This window comes from Protopterus annectens, chromosome 4.part0 (genome assembly GCF_019279795.1).
Source record: "Protopterus annectens isolate FY-2018-M chromosome 4.part0, PAN1.0, whole genome shotgun sequence".
Lineage (NCBI taxonomy): Eukaryota > Metazoa > Chordata > Ceratodontiformes > Protopteridae > Protopterus > Protopterus annectens.
The window spans coordinates 1,526,845,166-1,526,860,766 of NC_056733.1; the positions used below are offsets into that span (position 1 = coordinate 1,526,845,166).

General features: G+C 39.9%; 1 protein-coding gene across 1 annotated transcript in view; it reads right to left on the reverse strand.

Moving 5' to 3' along the window:
- HTR4 (5-hydroxytryptamine receptor 4) overlaps positions 1-15,601 on the reverse strand; it is a 3,476,249-nt gene that overhangs the window by 1,706,459 nt on the left and 1,754,189 nt on the right. The window lies entirely within an intron of this gene.

Sequence of the window (15,601 nt, forward strand, 5' to 3'; positions counted from 1 at the left end):
TTGCTCTATACACAGATAATTTCAGATCTTGAAGAAAACACAAATTGCATTACCTCTCACAAAATGATAGCTACTTTGTACTAAATTCCCATATGGTGATTATTATAATTTCACTTCATTATACTACAGTGAATATTTAACTGATTATATTTAACTATCTACTTTTACTTAATCCTAGTTCTCTGTCATTGTACCAGTATTCGCTAATTTTAACTCAAATGTCAGTCTTTGTCTCCCCTTCTTTTTCTTTGTATTTCTGTCTGCTACAGCCTTATACAAATGCACAGGTAATCTCTTAATTTCACCTCTTCCTATAGTCACAAATTGTATGTTACAAGGTTAGCATTAATCATCTGTTACACCTAATTATGTATGCAAAAATGTATATGTATATGTAACTGAGATTAAAATATTATATGCAATGTGGAAAATGAAAATATACTTTGTGTTTCCTGTGTATGTGAATATTGAAGATTTTTTCCCTGAACATCCTCTGAAAATGGGTGGCTATCCCAGTCAGAATTTCCTGGTCATATATATATATATATATATATATATATATATATATATATATATATATATATATATATATATATTCACTTTATATGCTCAAAATCCTGAAATATTGAATTTCAGAATCTCAAGGCCATAAAGTGGAAAGGCTAAAACATCGAACACCCAGAAATCTGAAATTTAAAATTGTGACTTCTATACTACACACACCACACACATACACACACACACCTTCCTCCCTACAAACAAACACACAACCCAATCCTATGTACAAGCAAGGGACATGCACCCCCCTGCACCCCCCTACTTAAATGTACTAACTCCAAGGTCACACTACAAACACACGAAACACCACCACACAAGCTACATCCCCCTCGCACACACACACACCACAGTAACAAAACACACTAACATACACTACAGCCCCTCCCCAGCACCCTTAAAACATAAACACTTACCTGAATCCATGAACACAGCACCAAAACTGTTAATTCAACATCTCTGAAATGCGAGATTTTGAATTTTGCACTTCTGGGTGTTCGATGTTTTAGCCTTTCCACTTTATGGGCTCAAGATTTTGAAATTCAATATTTCAGAATTTCCAGCATATAAAGTGTTTCCCTAAACACACACACACACACACACACACACACACATATATATATATATATATATATATATATATATATATATATATAGAGAGAGAGAGAGAGATTTATATATATTTATATATATATATAGATATATATATATATATATATATATATATATATATGTATGTGGGTGTGTGTGTGTGTGTGTGTGTGTATGTGTGTGTGTGTATGGTAATATTGAATTTCATTGACACTAGCTTTTGTTGACATTTATTTAGTGGACAAAATCTGGATCACTGAACAGATGGTCGACAGGTATATGAGTGCACATTTTAAGGGATGGGGAATGTTCCCTTTCCTTGACACTGCACAGTGTCAAGAGTTAATATAATTAGTAGAAGGTTTGGGAGTGAAGCTTTTTTTTTTGCTTATGTTTTTGCATGTGCCAAGGTTGATGAACACTGCATGCATAGCAGAGTGTTAACATTGGTTTCAACTAAATCAGTGCACCTATATACATATCTATCTATATATATATATATATATATATTTATATATATATATATATATATATATATATATATATATATATATTATACACACACATATGTATAACACACTCTGCATCTGTACTTTCAAAGGAGTACTTAAGTCTTTCCTTTTTTTTGTTTCATAGTTAACCAATATAACCATGGAATTTCTTATCAAAATACACTGAGTATGTATTAAAAAGCTAATAAACCAATCCAGTGGTCTGAGTGCCCAAGATAAAAACTAGTAAACCTAAAATAAGGCACACATGGAGCTCAGCAAAACGGACAACTGCTTTAATGAACAAGCACAAAAACAATCCACAGCAAGCTAAATCACAGCAGCATAGCACAGCAAATGAAATTGCAGAGCACAAGCAACAGTACAATAATGCTGTAAAGTTAATCCACATATCGAATAGTTGAAAAATAAAGCATATTGTTTGCTTTGCTCATTGAGTGTACCATTGGGTTTCAGATTATAGGGGTGCTATCTATATCACAATTAGCAGAGGCTACTTCTTTGCCAAAGGGAATAATGAGGCATTCTGTTGCAGATGACAGTCTGGGGGAGTGCCTGGGGGAGTGTCAGACTTTAAATCGGATTCTCCCCTGTGCATGAATTCCTTCTCTTATGTAGTATTATGGATGGCACCTATTACAATAATAGCAAAGGTTTAAATTTTATTGTGCTGACCTAACAATGATTCCTGGCCAATCATGTGAAAATATATATATTTAGGCAGGCAATTACTGTGTTAATAATTATCACAGGTTCTAAGTATATGAGTATTATTGTGGTAAAAAATGAAAGAATTTATTAGGAAGCAGGAGGGGACCGGGCAAAATACAGTATGTTGCTAGAAAGGAAAAGAAGAAAGCTCTAAGGTTCTAGAGAAGAGATCAGACCTTATAGGAAAATCACTGAAATGAGACCCATTTCAGTAACATAGAAGGATAACTGATCACATTAAGAGCTGTTTAACAAAATATGTATTCAATTAAAACTGAATACTACTGTAGACAGTGCATTCAAGTGCTGAAGCATAAACAATGTCCAAACCTGACTCCCTTTTACATTTTAGCACACAAGTGTTGCACAGCAGTCAAAGAACAAAGCTTAATGTTAAGGGAATTAGCACTTCAGAACATACAGCAGTGATGCAGTTTACAATGGAGAATAAGAGATATCTTGTAGAGAGTGATGATCTAGATGTTCACTGACTATGCATTTTACTACATAAATTGTAAATACAGTAGCACAGATATTTAGAGCAATTTCAGGATATCATTAAATATATTTACACTAAAAGTAGCAACGAGAGGGGAGAGCCACATCCAAGCTATGTATTCAGAGGACAGGGACTAAGGCAGTTAAAGCTATAGAGTGAAATGCTTTATATGTATAAAACCCATGCACACACATTTACATGGGTCTACTTTTAAATACCAACATCTCACAATAAATAAGAGAAAAATATCGAGATCAGAATGCCGAAGAGTCAAATGCCTGAAAGGTTATAATACAGATTCCCAAAATATCGAAAAGTGCAAAGCAACAACAAATTACACAGTCTTTATTCTTCACTTTTGCAGCACCCCCACACATCCTGCAAATTAAATATACCAACTCCAAGATTGCACTAAGTTGAGAAAAAGAGAACAGTCTATTGATCGCTAAACACGACACCAGCATTTTTTAACTTTAAACCTGCTTTCTTCATTAACACATACAGTTCAAGTATAACAATTGTTTTTCTGTTTTTAAGAGTTTGAACTTACATTAAAATCTCCACAGACAGCACAAGCATAGTACATGGACTCCACCATATTGTAATACGTATGGACTAAAAACTCTTAAAGGGAAACTGCACCATTATACAACATGCCGTTCACATTTTTAATTACATGTCAGTATACTGCAACATGATATTTTCAAATTATAGCAAGTTTACTTTTCTGATTCTAAGTTATATATTGCTCTTACTTTGTACTTTTTGGTATTTTGGGAATAGGTATTATAAACGTTCAGGGATTTGACTATTCGGCCTTCTGGTCTAGATAAGGGTGACTTAACGGATAAGGTATTTGCCTTATAAACACAAGGTGCAGGGTTTGAGTCTCACAAGGGATAACTGGCTAGGCTTAAAATGACTCGCAGGGGCAGTTAGCCTAGTACTGACCTATATTTTCGCCTTCATTACTGTGAGATTTTGGTATTTAAAAAAAGAGGCATTTACATACATGTATATTCCAAAAACTACTTCTATTGACTGTTTGATTTAAACACATGCTATAAGCTAAAATAAGCTACTGACTTCAAGAAAGGTGACTTTGATGTAATATGTTCAAATGCAAAACAAGGATGGCATGTTTATAAGAAAACCAGAAAAGACATTCATTGATGTTACAGAAAATGGTTTTTGTTAGCAAATAAAACAAAATGAGTAATTTAAGCTACTCAAATAACTGAGGGATATTTTGAACAGGATAACAAAAACTGTCTGTTCTTGGGAGTAGGCTGCTTATTTTTCATCTTCAGTTTGGAGTCTACAAAGACTAAATATCATAATAATTGAGCAAATTTTTATTTTTAGATTTACATGTGACTGTTGTAGCATTAACAATTCTGCTGGATGCTTAGGTGCTGGACAGACAGCAAATCTGGATGTGATAATAAAGGCAACAGAAGATGTGAAGAAATCTCAGTTCAAGTCTGAGTGCAGACATTCAGCAGGAGGACAAGGGAATATGCAATCCAAAAATTCAGACTATTGAGTTAAAGGTTAGAAGGCCTTCAGCCTTGAAAAGAAAGACAGAATTAATACAGAAGATGGAGGTGACTGAGAAGTGAAAGACACAAAAAGGCAAGATTCAGAAAAACATTTAAAATACATGAGAGAACAAGAAAAATCATACAGTGGATGACCAAAGGCTAAATGTGTGGATTAACAGAAGAATAAGCTGGATAAAGAAAAAGTGGTAGCCAACAAGTTGATTCTTAAAGTGATCTGGATTTATAGGGTAGAGCCAAAAAAATGGGACCCAATAAAACGGCTTTGCAAGCAAAAGAAAGATATCGGTATGTACAATAATGCTTATACCAGCTGTGGGGAGGAATATGTGCATATTGTAGGGGGGAGATTGAAATATTAGGGCAAGGAGTTGTGTAGGCAATGAGATGGCCAAAAATATTATGGTGCACTGCAGATACAGGACAGTGGTAGATATTGTTTCTGGTTTATAAATTTGTGGCATAACATACTGAAATGCTTTACCAAAGATTTCAGGACCAGAAGTATGTGCATTTATTGGCCTTCTTTAATGCAATGTACTTTTCATTTCTTCAGAATTTTCTCTGCTACCACAGTCACCTGTGAGAATATTACACAATGTTAAAAAAGACATGAAATGATTAGCTGGTTAGGACAAAAATGTATATTGATAGAGGATTCCACAGTTAAACTGGTTGACAATGAATAAAAAAAAAGTGAAAGACTTAAGTACTCCTTTCATAGTACAGATTCAGGAGCTTGAAGTGCTGAGCTCCTGAAGCAGCTGACACAAAAGGCAAAATGAAATAACAAAAATAGTATAGAATAAATGAATGAGTTCTTACATCATGTCATATGGTGAGGAGTCTACAGTTAGAGATGGAGTTTTACCCAACAATACTTGCTGTGACAATGGAGGAGCAAGAAATCATAACAACGCATACTGAGCGGGAAAGTGGCAAAACTGCACTATTACGATTTTTTTAATGTTTAAAAAGCAACAAAATTTGTGTCAGTGGAGCATACTAAAATCATTAATCTGTACCCATAGAACAAGCAGTTATGGCATGATTTTGACTATGATGCAAGCAAAGGAACTCAAAATATATTGTAAAATGGTTGTATTAAGAGAAAATATATTAAGGGTTTGCAGAGTGGTATATTCAGGAAAATAATATTTTCTTTATAGTCAACTATTACAAGTTTATTCAGTTTATTTTTATTACCAAAAAGACAAATATCCATTGCCATTCCATTAAGAAAAAATATTAATTATCCATTATCTATGGGTATGATCCTGACCAGTTGAAGATAGCTAATGCCATTCCTATGCACAAACATTTATTTATCAAAACTGGTGTTCTTTCTGATCAATAGCAAAGTAGCTTCTTACTTACAGGTTCTCACTGAAGCCAATGGCAAGCTAATAAGTCATCAGAATAGATTCCAAAAAGAGTACAACAGAAATCTATTTATTTCTTAATGTAATTTCTTTCAGGGCAATGGACAATGGAAACCATACTATGTAATATTTAACAACCTCCCTAAAAAATTTGACATTGTAGACCATCAGCTTTTTATCAAGTAACTTACACTTTATGGTTGTAAAATCTCCTTGAACTGGTGCAAAAAGTGCCTGCACTACAAATTCTTTAAAATGTCTTTTTCTAGTACTCCTTTATCTGTCCATCTAATTTTCTCCAGAGGTCTTCAAGGCTCAGTCCTGGGACCACTGTTATTTTTCAACTGGTTCACCTCCCTTACGGTCTCAATGAGAAGCAATAACACTACTTTATATGCAGATGTTTTTGTCATTTGGGAGGTCAATAATTGTAAATGAATTTCTAATTCAACAATGTGTTAAATCAGACTCTTTAAGTAATTTGCTTCTGACTCTATTTTTTGTAATGGCCCCAGAAGTTCTAGCTCTTATCAAGGAATCCAATAAGTCACCAAACTCAAGTAAACTTGTTTGTTATCATGCTTCATTACATATGCATCTCCACTTTCTTAAACCCCTTGATTCCCACCCATACAAGATTTTTTATTAACTTAACAACATCCATGGAAGCTATTTCTCTTTACTGACTGTGTTTCTCATTTTATTTAAAGCTAAACATGTCAAATACCTTTAGAAAGTCCTTGCCAGTAGTAAGTAGGAATGCTACACAGTGGAATTTCTCTGGGTGTTCTGCAGCTTCACTTGAAGTGAGGTAAAGCTCAGACTTTTGAATCCTAAATTTGCATTTCACAGACATGTCTGCAAGTGCACAGATACTGCTGCCAAATGTGTAGACATGCTGAGCCAAAATAAAGAGTTTTCATTTGAAGAAGTGCTGAATAAATTGCAGATTCACTGTTTTTCTATGCAAATGCAAGAAACCTGATTATCTTTCAGGAAAGAAAAAGTACAGTTTTGTACCTACCATAAATGTAGATGTCCGATAGACATGCAACTGCAGTCATAACATGTGGGTTGTCCTGCCTCAGGCAGCCCTCGGTCGGCCGGATTCCAAAGTCTGGGTCCGACGTCGGCTGATGTCGCATTTCTCTCCGACGTCAGAGCGGCTGGAGTACATAAGCATCAGCCAACGCCATTTTCTTCAGTGTTTCTTACCCCAGATGCCAGGTGCCCTCCAAGGAAGGCTGTAATCAAATTGGAAGACAAAAACAGGATTCCAAACAAATAAATAAGCAATAAAACAAATACACCATAACAGATATCCCCAGCTAAGAGAAACAGGGATAGGAGTGGACCCTAGGCATAGAGGGGTATGGAGGGAGGGAAAATCCGACTGCAGTTGCATGTCTATCGGACATCTACATTTATGGCAGGTACAAAACTGTACTATGTCCTTCAAGAATGCAACTGCAGTCATAACATGTGGGTAGAATACCATAGCTTAGCTGGGGGAGGAGGAATGCTCTAGGAAAAAGATGGTGTGGCAATCAAACCCTGCAGGACTGCCGAAGCAAAGCCTGCTCTGGATCTGGAGTAAAGAGGGAGATTGTAGTGTTTGGAGAATGTATGCATGGAGCTCCATGTAGCAGCTTGTAGAATGTCCTTGGTAGGCACCCCTCTTAAGAATGCTGTAGAGGTGGCTGTAGCTCTAGTGGAATGTGGTCTGACATTGGCTGGAACAGTCTTTCCATGAAAGGAATAACAGAATCTGATGCAATGTCCAATCCATTTAGAAATAGTCTGTTTTGAAATTGCTTTTCCTTGGACTGCAGGGGCGTAAGCTACAAAAAGTTGTTCAGACTTCCTACTGGCCTTGGTTCTGTCCAGGTAGTATCGAAGTTGTCTGTGAATGTCCAAGGTATGCAACAGTCTTTCCCCCTTATTCTCAGGATTGGGGAAGAAAGCAGGCAGATGAATGGCTTGATTTAAAGAAACCCTAAATACCACCTTTGGCATAAAAGTAGGGTTGGTCCTTAAAGAAACCCTGTCTCTGTGAAAAATAATAAAGGGTGGTATTGCCATTAGGGCCTGTAGCTCCGAAACCCTTCTTGCTGAGGTAATTGCCAACAGGAAAGCTGTCTTCCATGAGAGAAATTGCAAGTCAACTGAAGCTGCTGGCTCAAATGGAGGTAGAGTCAGTTTTTCTAGGACAAAATTGAGGTCCCAGGCTGGCACTGGGGCCTTTCTTGGTGGCTTAATGTTCTTGATTCCCCTGAGGAATTGCCTTAGTAAAGGGTGAGAAAAAACAGGAGGATCAGTGTTGTATCTAGCTGAAATAGTAGATGCATGTATCTTTATGGAAGAATATGAGAGGCCGTTCTTTAACATATCTGCCAAATATTCCAAGATGAGTGGGATGTTCAACAATGATGCATCATGCCCCTTGCTGGTATTCCAATTGCTGAATCTTTTCCACTTTGCTAAGTAAACCTTTCTGGTGGATGGTCTTCGAGCCTCTGTTAGTATCCGCTGAACTTCCTTGGAGAGAGATAAGCTGAATTTATTTATGGGATCTCCCAGGCTGTTAGCTGCAGTGTCTGAAGATTTGGATGCAGTGTTTCGAAATTGTGTTGAGTCAAAAGTAGAGGCCACTGGGGAAGGGCCCACCTCCTGGTGTGACATATGCTCCGTAGTAGTGGGTACCAGTGTTGTCTTGGCCAGTCCGGAGCTATTATGATTCCCTTGGGTTTCTCTGCTTTGATCTTTAGTAATACTGAGGTCATCAGTGGCAGAGGTGGGAATGCATAGATTGCTAGGGAGTTCCAGTTGAATGAGAGGGCATCTATTTTCCAAGCTTTTGGATGGTATGTCCTTGTGCAGAATTTTGGTAGAAGATGGTTGAGGTGAGAGGCAAATAGGTCCACGTCTGGCTTGCCCCATGTCGAAGTGAGTTGTCTGAAGGCCTTCGGATGTAACCTCCACTCGTGTGGATCTGTGAAATTCCTGCTTAGGCTGTCCGCCAACACATTGTCTTTTCCTGGAACAAACTGGTATTGTAACTGGATGTTTAGGTTCGGTGATTTCTCCCAAAGCTGCATTGTCAGTCTGCAAAGGGGGTAAGAGTGGGTGCCCCCTTGCTTGTTTATGTACCACATCACAGTGGTGTTGTCTGTCTGTATCAGTAAATGGCCTTGCTGGAGTTGGTGTTGAAAGGCCTCGATGGCATGCATTACCAGTCCATACAGCCTACCTCGATCTGGCGAAGGCCTTCGATACAATACCCCACTCGGGTATCATTGAAAACTCATCAGCTTAAATGTTAACCCATACATCACAAGATGGGTTGCAAACTGGCTGAGTGACAGAACCCACAGGGTCAGAGTTGCTGGCGCCATGTCAGACTCAAAGCCTGTCACAAGTGGTGTACCACAGGGCTCAGTCCTGGGCCCACTCTTGTTTGGCATCTACTTTTCCGAAGTACAAGCAAACACAGGAGGGTTATGGCTGACAAAGTTTGCAGATGACTGCAAACTGGGCGCCATAGTAGAAAACACATCTGACACAGAAATCCTTCAGAAGGGTCTCACAGAAATGGATAACTGGTGCCAGAGCCATGGCCTAAAGTTAAATGCCAAAAAAGGCATAGTCATACCCTTCGGGAAAAACAAGGTTACCCCTAGCTACCAAATAGGTGGCAATCCACTGAGCACAGATGAAGTTATCAGGGACCTGGGGACCCAGGTTGATAGTAGTCTGTCATTCGACACCCATGTAGCTAAAGTAGTTAGGAAGACCTTCTACATTGCCCACCTTATCATTAAGGGATTCTCATCTAGATCAAGGGAGGTCATAGTCTCCCTATACTCATCACTCATCAGACCAATGATTGAGTACAATGCCCCATTCGGAATGTATCTGACCCGACACTTGCAGCAGCTGGAGAGGCCACAAAGTTCCTCACCAAAAGGATAAAGGGTCTCAAACATCTGTCCTATGCTGCCCGACTGAAAGAACTCCAGCTCTATTCAGTCGCCACCGCTGCTCAGAGGTGACCTTTGCCTAACATACAAGGCCATGTCAAACCCAGATTTGATGAATATGCTTCACCTCAAAAATCTAGATCCATCAGAGCCACAAGGGCGGGAGACTTAAACCTCGACACGGCTATTAATAGGACGTGCTGGAGGGATAGATTCATCACCCAAAGATTCCCTATGCTGTGGAATAAAATCCCGGTATATGTGAGGCAGAGCACCTCGCTGGCCTTGTTCAAGAGAAATCTTGACCAATGGATGGGAGATCGCAGATATACCCCAGGGATTACCTCAGTGTCACTGCTCAACAGAGGCACAGCAAAATAATGGGTATAGTTCCCCATACTAAAGGGGTGGCGCAAGCCACAAAACTATGGGCTAGGCTTGTAAATGCCCTCGGGCAGATAGCCTAGTATGAACCTATGAACCTATGAACCTATTACTGCCAGCATTTCCTTTTGGTTTATATGCAGATGTGTTTCCTTTGGAGACCATTGTCCTTGTATACACCTGCCTTCCATGTGCGGCCCCCATCCAAGGTCTGAGGCATCTGTAGTCATGGTCTGTGTTATCTGTGGTTTTTTGAATGACATACCTGTGTTTGCCTGGCTCGCCGAGGCCCACCATAGGAATTCCTTTTGTAGGCATGGAATAAGTGGTATGATTATCTCCAAATTGTTGCTGTGTTGAGACCAAATGCTTTTTAGGTACCATTGAAGCTTTCTCATGTGTAGTCTTGCTAATGGAACCAGGAGAATGCAGGATGCCATGTAACCCAGGGCCTGTAGGAATCTCCTTGCAGTCATCTGGGTGAGTTTTGCTAAATCTTTGAAGTAATGAGTTAACTTCTCTTGCTTGTCTTCTGTCAGGTAAGCCATCTGAGAGGCTGTGTCTAGTTTGGCTCCTAAGAAGATTATTTGCTGGGATGGCTGCGGTCTTGACTTTTGGAAGTTGACTGTGTATCCCAGAGCTTGAAGTAATCGTATGACATAATCCAGGTTTTTTGTCAACATCAATTTGTCGTCCGCTTGTATGAGGCAGTCGTCCAGGTACAGGTAAATTTGTATACCCTGGAGCCTGCAATGAGCAATTACTGAAGCCAGGCATTTTGTGAATACTCTGGGCACAGTAGATAAGCCAAATGGCAATGCTGAGAATTGATAATGCTCTGGCCCTGCAAGAAATCTGAGGTATCTTCTGCAGCTGTGTCTGATAGGGACATGTAGGTATGCCTCCTTGAGGTCCAGAGTAATCAGCCACGACCCCTTGCCCAGCATGGGAAGGAGTTGCTGTAGAGTCAGCATTTTGAACTTTGGTACTATGAGAAAGGTGTTATATTGGTCTCCATTGAGATTCTTTTCTTGGAACAAGGAACAGTCTTGAGTAAAATCCCTGGTCTTGTTCTTGTTGTGGAACTCTTTCTATTGCTTTCATCCGAGTCAGCAGAGTGATTTGCTTGATAGCCTCTGCCCTCTGATTTTGTGGTAAGTTTGGCATGTCTTGTTTTCTTGGTAAGGTATGAAAATGAAACCTGTACCCTCGGTCTATAATGTCCAAAATCCATTTGTCCTTTGTCATTCTGTGCCAGTTTTCTGCAAACAGAGATAATTTCTCACCCAAGGGAGCTTCTAGTTTTTCCCTGGTAGGCGGTAGTAGAGGAAAGTCATTGAGATTGTGGTTGTGGGGCAGGTGAAACCCCTGCGTCACTTCTTTGGTTTCCTGGCTGCCATTGTCGTCCCCTGTAAGGGCCTCTGTATTGGCCTCTTCCTCGGCCACGTCTGTTCTTACCCCTTTGAAACTTTTCTGGATTAGGAAAGGACCAGTTTTTTGAAGGCCAATTCCTACTGAATCTGGGGGGTTGAACCTGGAGGAAATCTTTTACAGTCTGAACTGATTTTGCTTTTTCCTCGATGGTCTTTAACACATCCTTAGCATTTGCACCAAAAAGCTTGTTCTTTTCCAAAGGTGCATCCAGAAGTTTTGCTTTTACATGATCTGGTAGAGGTTGATCTTTTAACCAAGCATGTCTACGAATGACTGCCCCTGTCATAGCTGCCCTACATGAAGCTTCCAGTGCATCATATCCACACTGCAGGAAGTGATTGCTTACTTGCTGAGTGTTATGTACAGCTTCCTGCAAAGTCTTCCTGTCTAAAGGATCAGGAGTGGCTAATGTTTTTTGTAAATCTTCTAACAGATAATCCTGATATTGTAACATATGAAAAAGGCAATTTAAAGCTCTCATAGATAAGGTAGTGGATGTGTAAACCTTTTTGCCCCATCTCTCTAATGACCTAGCTTCCCTGTTGGAGAGCAAAGGATTTTTTGAGGTGGAGGCTGAAACTCCTTTAGGCCCCTGTGAAATAGTTTCCAAATCAGCAGTATGGGCCCTGAATAAATGGGAATGAGTTTCTGGGACCCTGTAATACCTGTCTGGCTTGGCTGGAGCAGGAGGAAGAGAATCAGGGGTAGCACTAGAGTCAGAATACAAATCATCCAGAACATCAAGTACAGGAGGAATAGCTAAGGGCCTGTGCTGAGGCTTCTTAATTAAAGTCCTAAGGCACTTCCTAGAATCAGAATATTCCTGACCTTGCCACTTGAAATGTTCCCTCATGGTGAGCAGAACTTCCCCAAAAGAAATATCCTCAGGAGGGGAGGCCAAGGGGATGGAATCTTCTGCATCCGAGTCCTCATAAGTCTGGAAGAGCTCTTCCTGGCTATCAGAGTGGACAGAGCCCTCAGAATCTTCATCTGAAGGAGTAGGGTCAGAGGGTTCAACCCGGGGCCTCTTATCAGAAGGAGGCTGGGATCCTCTCTCAGGATGGGCCTGTGAACCTCTAATCATGGAAATTATATCAGCAGCCATGGACATAATTTGTGTCTCTGGAGTCGGCTGAGGTACGGATTTAGAAGTAATATGCTTTGTTTTGCTGGCTGCCTTAGCCCTAGTGTAGGCCTTAATAGACATGGCCATAGGGGGCCTGGCAGCTCCACGTGCAGGAGTGACCTTGTCTACAGCAATGGTCTCGGGCATTTCCTCGGTTTCGGTATCCGGAGGAAAATCTATAACTGGCGTCGGAGTAATGTCTGGAATCGGAGTCGTCGGTAATGCGGTGTCTTCGGTTCGGAGCGGTGGAGAGACCGTCTCATAGGGAACTGGAGCACTCTCGCTAGGTTTTGGCGTGGAGTCGGTGGTAGACGCGGGCTGAGGATGTCGGTCCCGGTCTTTTCGCTTTTTGGGAGTTTGCGATGTCGGGAGATCCGACGGCATGGTGTAAGCAAAATTATCGCCGAAAAAATCTTCAGCGAACTCCGCCCAGCGCCTGAGAGTGCGCTTGTTGAAGCGAGCACAGGCTACACAGGCCGAGACGTCGTGGTCTGGGCCCAGGCAAGGGAGACAGTAAGAGTGGAAATCCTTATGAGGTATTTGTTTACCACAAGAAAGACAATTGTTAACTTTTTCAGTAATTTCTGACATCGGCTGAGGCAAGAAAAGGTCCCCAACGGAGTACTTAGCTTTTTTGATGACTTCGGTATCGTAGAATACAGGAGCTGACCGACCGGCACTTGCGAACTGCTTCTGCTTCGGGCACCGCGCGGCAAGAAAGACTGAAGAAAATGGCGTCGGCTGATGCTTATCTACTCCAGCCGCTCTGACGTCGGAGAGAAATGCGACATCAGCCGAAGTCGGACCCAGACTTTGGAATCCGGCCGACCGAGGGCTGCCTGAGGCAGGACAACCCACATGTTATGACTGCAGTTGCATTCTTGAAGGACATCACAATTATTTTATAATTTATACCACAGACTATAAACAAGAGGTGTTTTAATATCTACAATAGTAAAAAAAATGAAACCTAAAAGAAAATTGACTTCAACATTCAAACAACAAAATATTAACCAGATGCTCCATCCTGTTAAAAGCAGCACTCAGTAATCTAAAAGTTTCATTTTCAAAATTAATTTGAGAATATCAAAGGAAATGCTCAATAGACAGGATGTGCACAATGTCATAAAAATGTACTCTATTCTGAGACCATGTTGTACATCCAACATTTATAAACTATGTAATCAGGATAGACTTAAACAGTTGACTGAGGTGCCAAATATGCATCCAAATGCACCCTGTCATTACTAAAAGCTTACTGAGATTCAGAAATCTTATCTCAGAAGGTTTACACTTCATAGTAAGGCTTATCAATTCTTTTACTAGTCTCCTGCTATGATTTTCATCTTGCACAAGCCTTAGCACAGAAATCATATATGCAGGTCAGATATATTTTTATCAACTAGAGGAGACGTTGTGGATAGCAATTAATAAAGAGCTGAAGGACTTTATCTGGGAGGAGAAGATGGCAAGAGTCAATTGGGATATGCTGATTCTTCCAGTAGAACAGGTAGGATTGAGATCACCCAATTTGAAAGGGTATTTCTAAGCTACACAGTTAAGGCGCCTACATACAGCACAAGCAGAAAAGTATAATTCAAAGTGGAAAGGGATGACGTTGAAATGGGAGAAGCTCAAGAAACAAGGAGAGACTGGGATTTTGGATTCAGACCTTTAAGGAGAACAACAATAATCATGCAGAATTTTATATCCATAAAGTAGCAGAAACAATTCTAAGAACTAAACCAACATGGGAATGGTGAAAGGAGATTCTGCCAATAGGGATGACTGCAATTAGGGATATAGACAATAGGCAAGAGGGGATGGAATTTATTGGAGAAAAATGGCAAAGGAACCAAGGTATTGGGAGCAAATAACAAGAACAGGAAAGGTAATAGAATGGGAAGAGGCTAAGAATTTATTTGGACTGCAGGTTAGAGATTTCTTTCCCTATCAAGGACTGATATCAGAGTATAGGCAAAGGGAAAAATGCAGGGTCCTAAATTAAATACCAGCACTGGTAGAGTTTTTAGTAGCATCTAGAGCAGATACTGCTATTAAAGCAGAAATAATTAGTAGAACATATACAATATTGCATGACAACTATAAGAATCAATCTGAGGAGGTTAGAAAGGCTTGGAAAGAGAGACTGGATAAGCAATTCACAAAGAAACAATGGGAGGATATATGTATGTCTCCCAAATATGCAACAAAATGTAGACAATTTAGAATTTTTGCTTGGAAATGTTTACACAGATATCTTTATACCCCAAGTAGACTTTAAAGAATATTTCCTCAGGTAGACAGCAAATGTTGGAGGTGTGAGAGGGAAAAAACAGGTACCTGGCAACAAATATTCTGGAAATGTGATGGGTTGGTGGACTTTAAGGATTCCTTGTGGGATGCACTGTCAGAGATGCTGGGTGGGCAATATATGTGAAGTATAATATTGGTTAATGTTAATTTAATACAGTTTGATTACTTTTGTATGAATGTAAATTTACCAATGTCACAAGTGATAATTCAATAAAGGTGTTTAAAAAAATGGGTGTAATCATAGTATGGTTAAGTCCTACAAAGCAGTGTGGGAGTACTGGTGTATATATGCATGTAGACATGTATACCTATCTGGAGGCCATGGATGAAGCTGAATGAGTGTGCGTATGTGTGAATTTTGTGTATTTGTGTGTGTGTGTGTGTGTGTGTGTGTGTGTGTGTGTGTGTGTGTGTGTGTGTGTGTGTGGTGTCTGAGAGTTTGTGTGTGTGTGTGTGTGTGTGTGTGTGTGTGTGTGTGTGTGTGTGTGTGTGTGTGTGTGTGTCTGTGTGTGTGTGTGTGTGTGTGTGTGTGTGTGTGTGTGTGTGTGT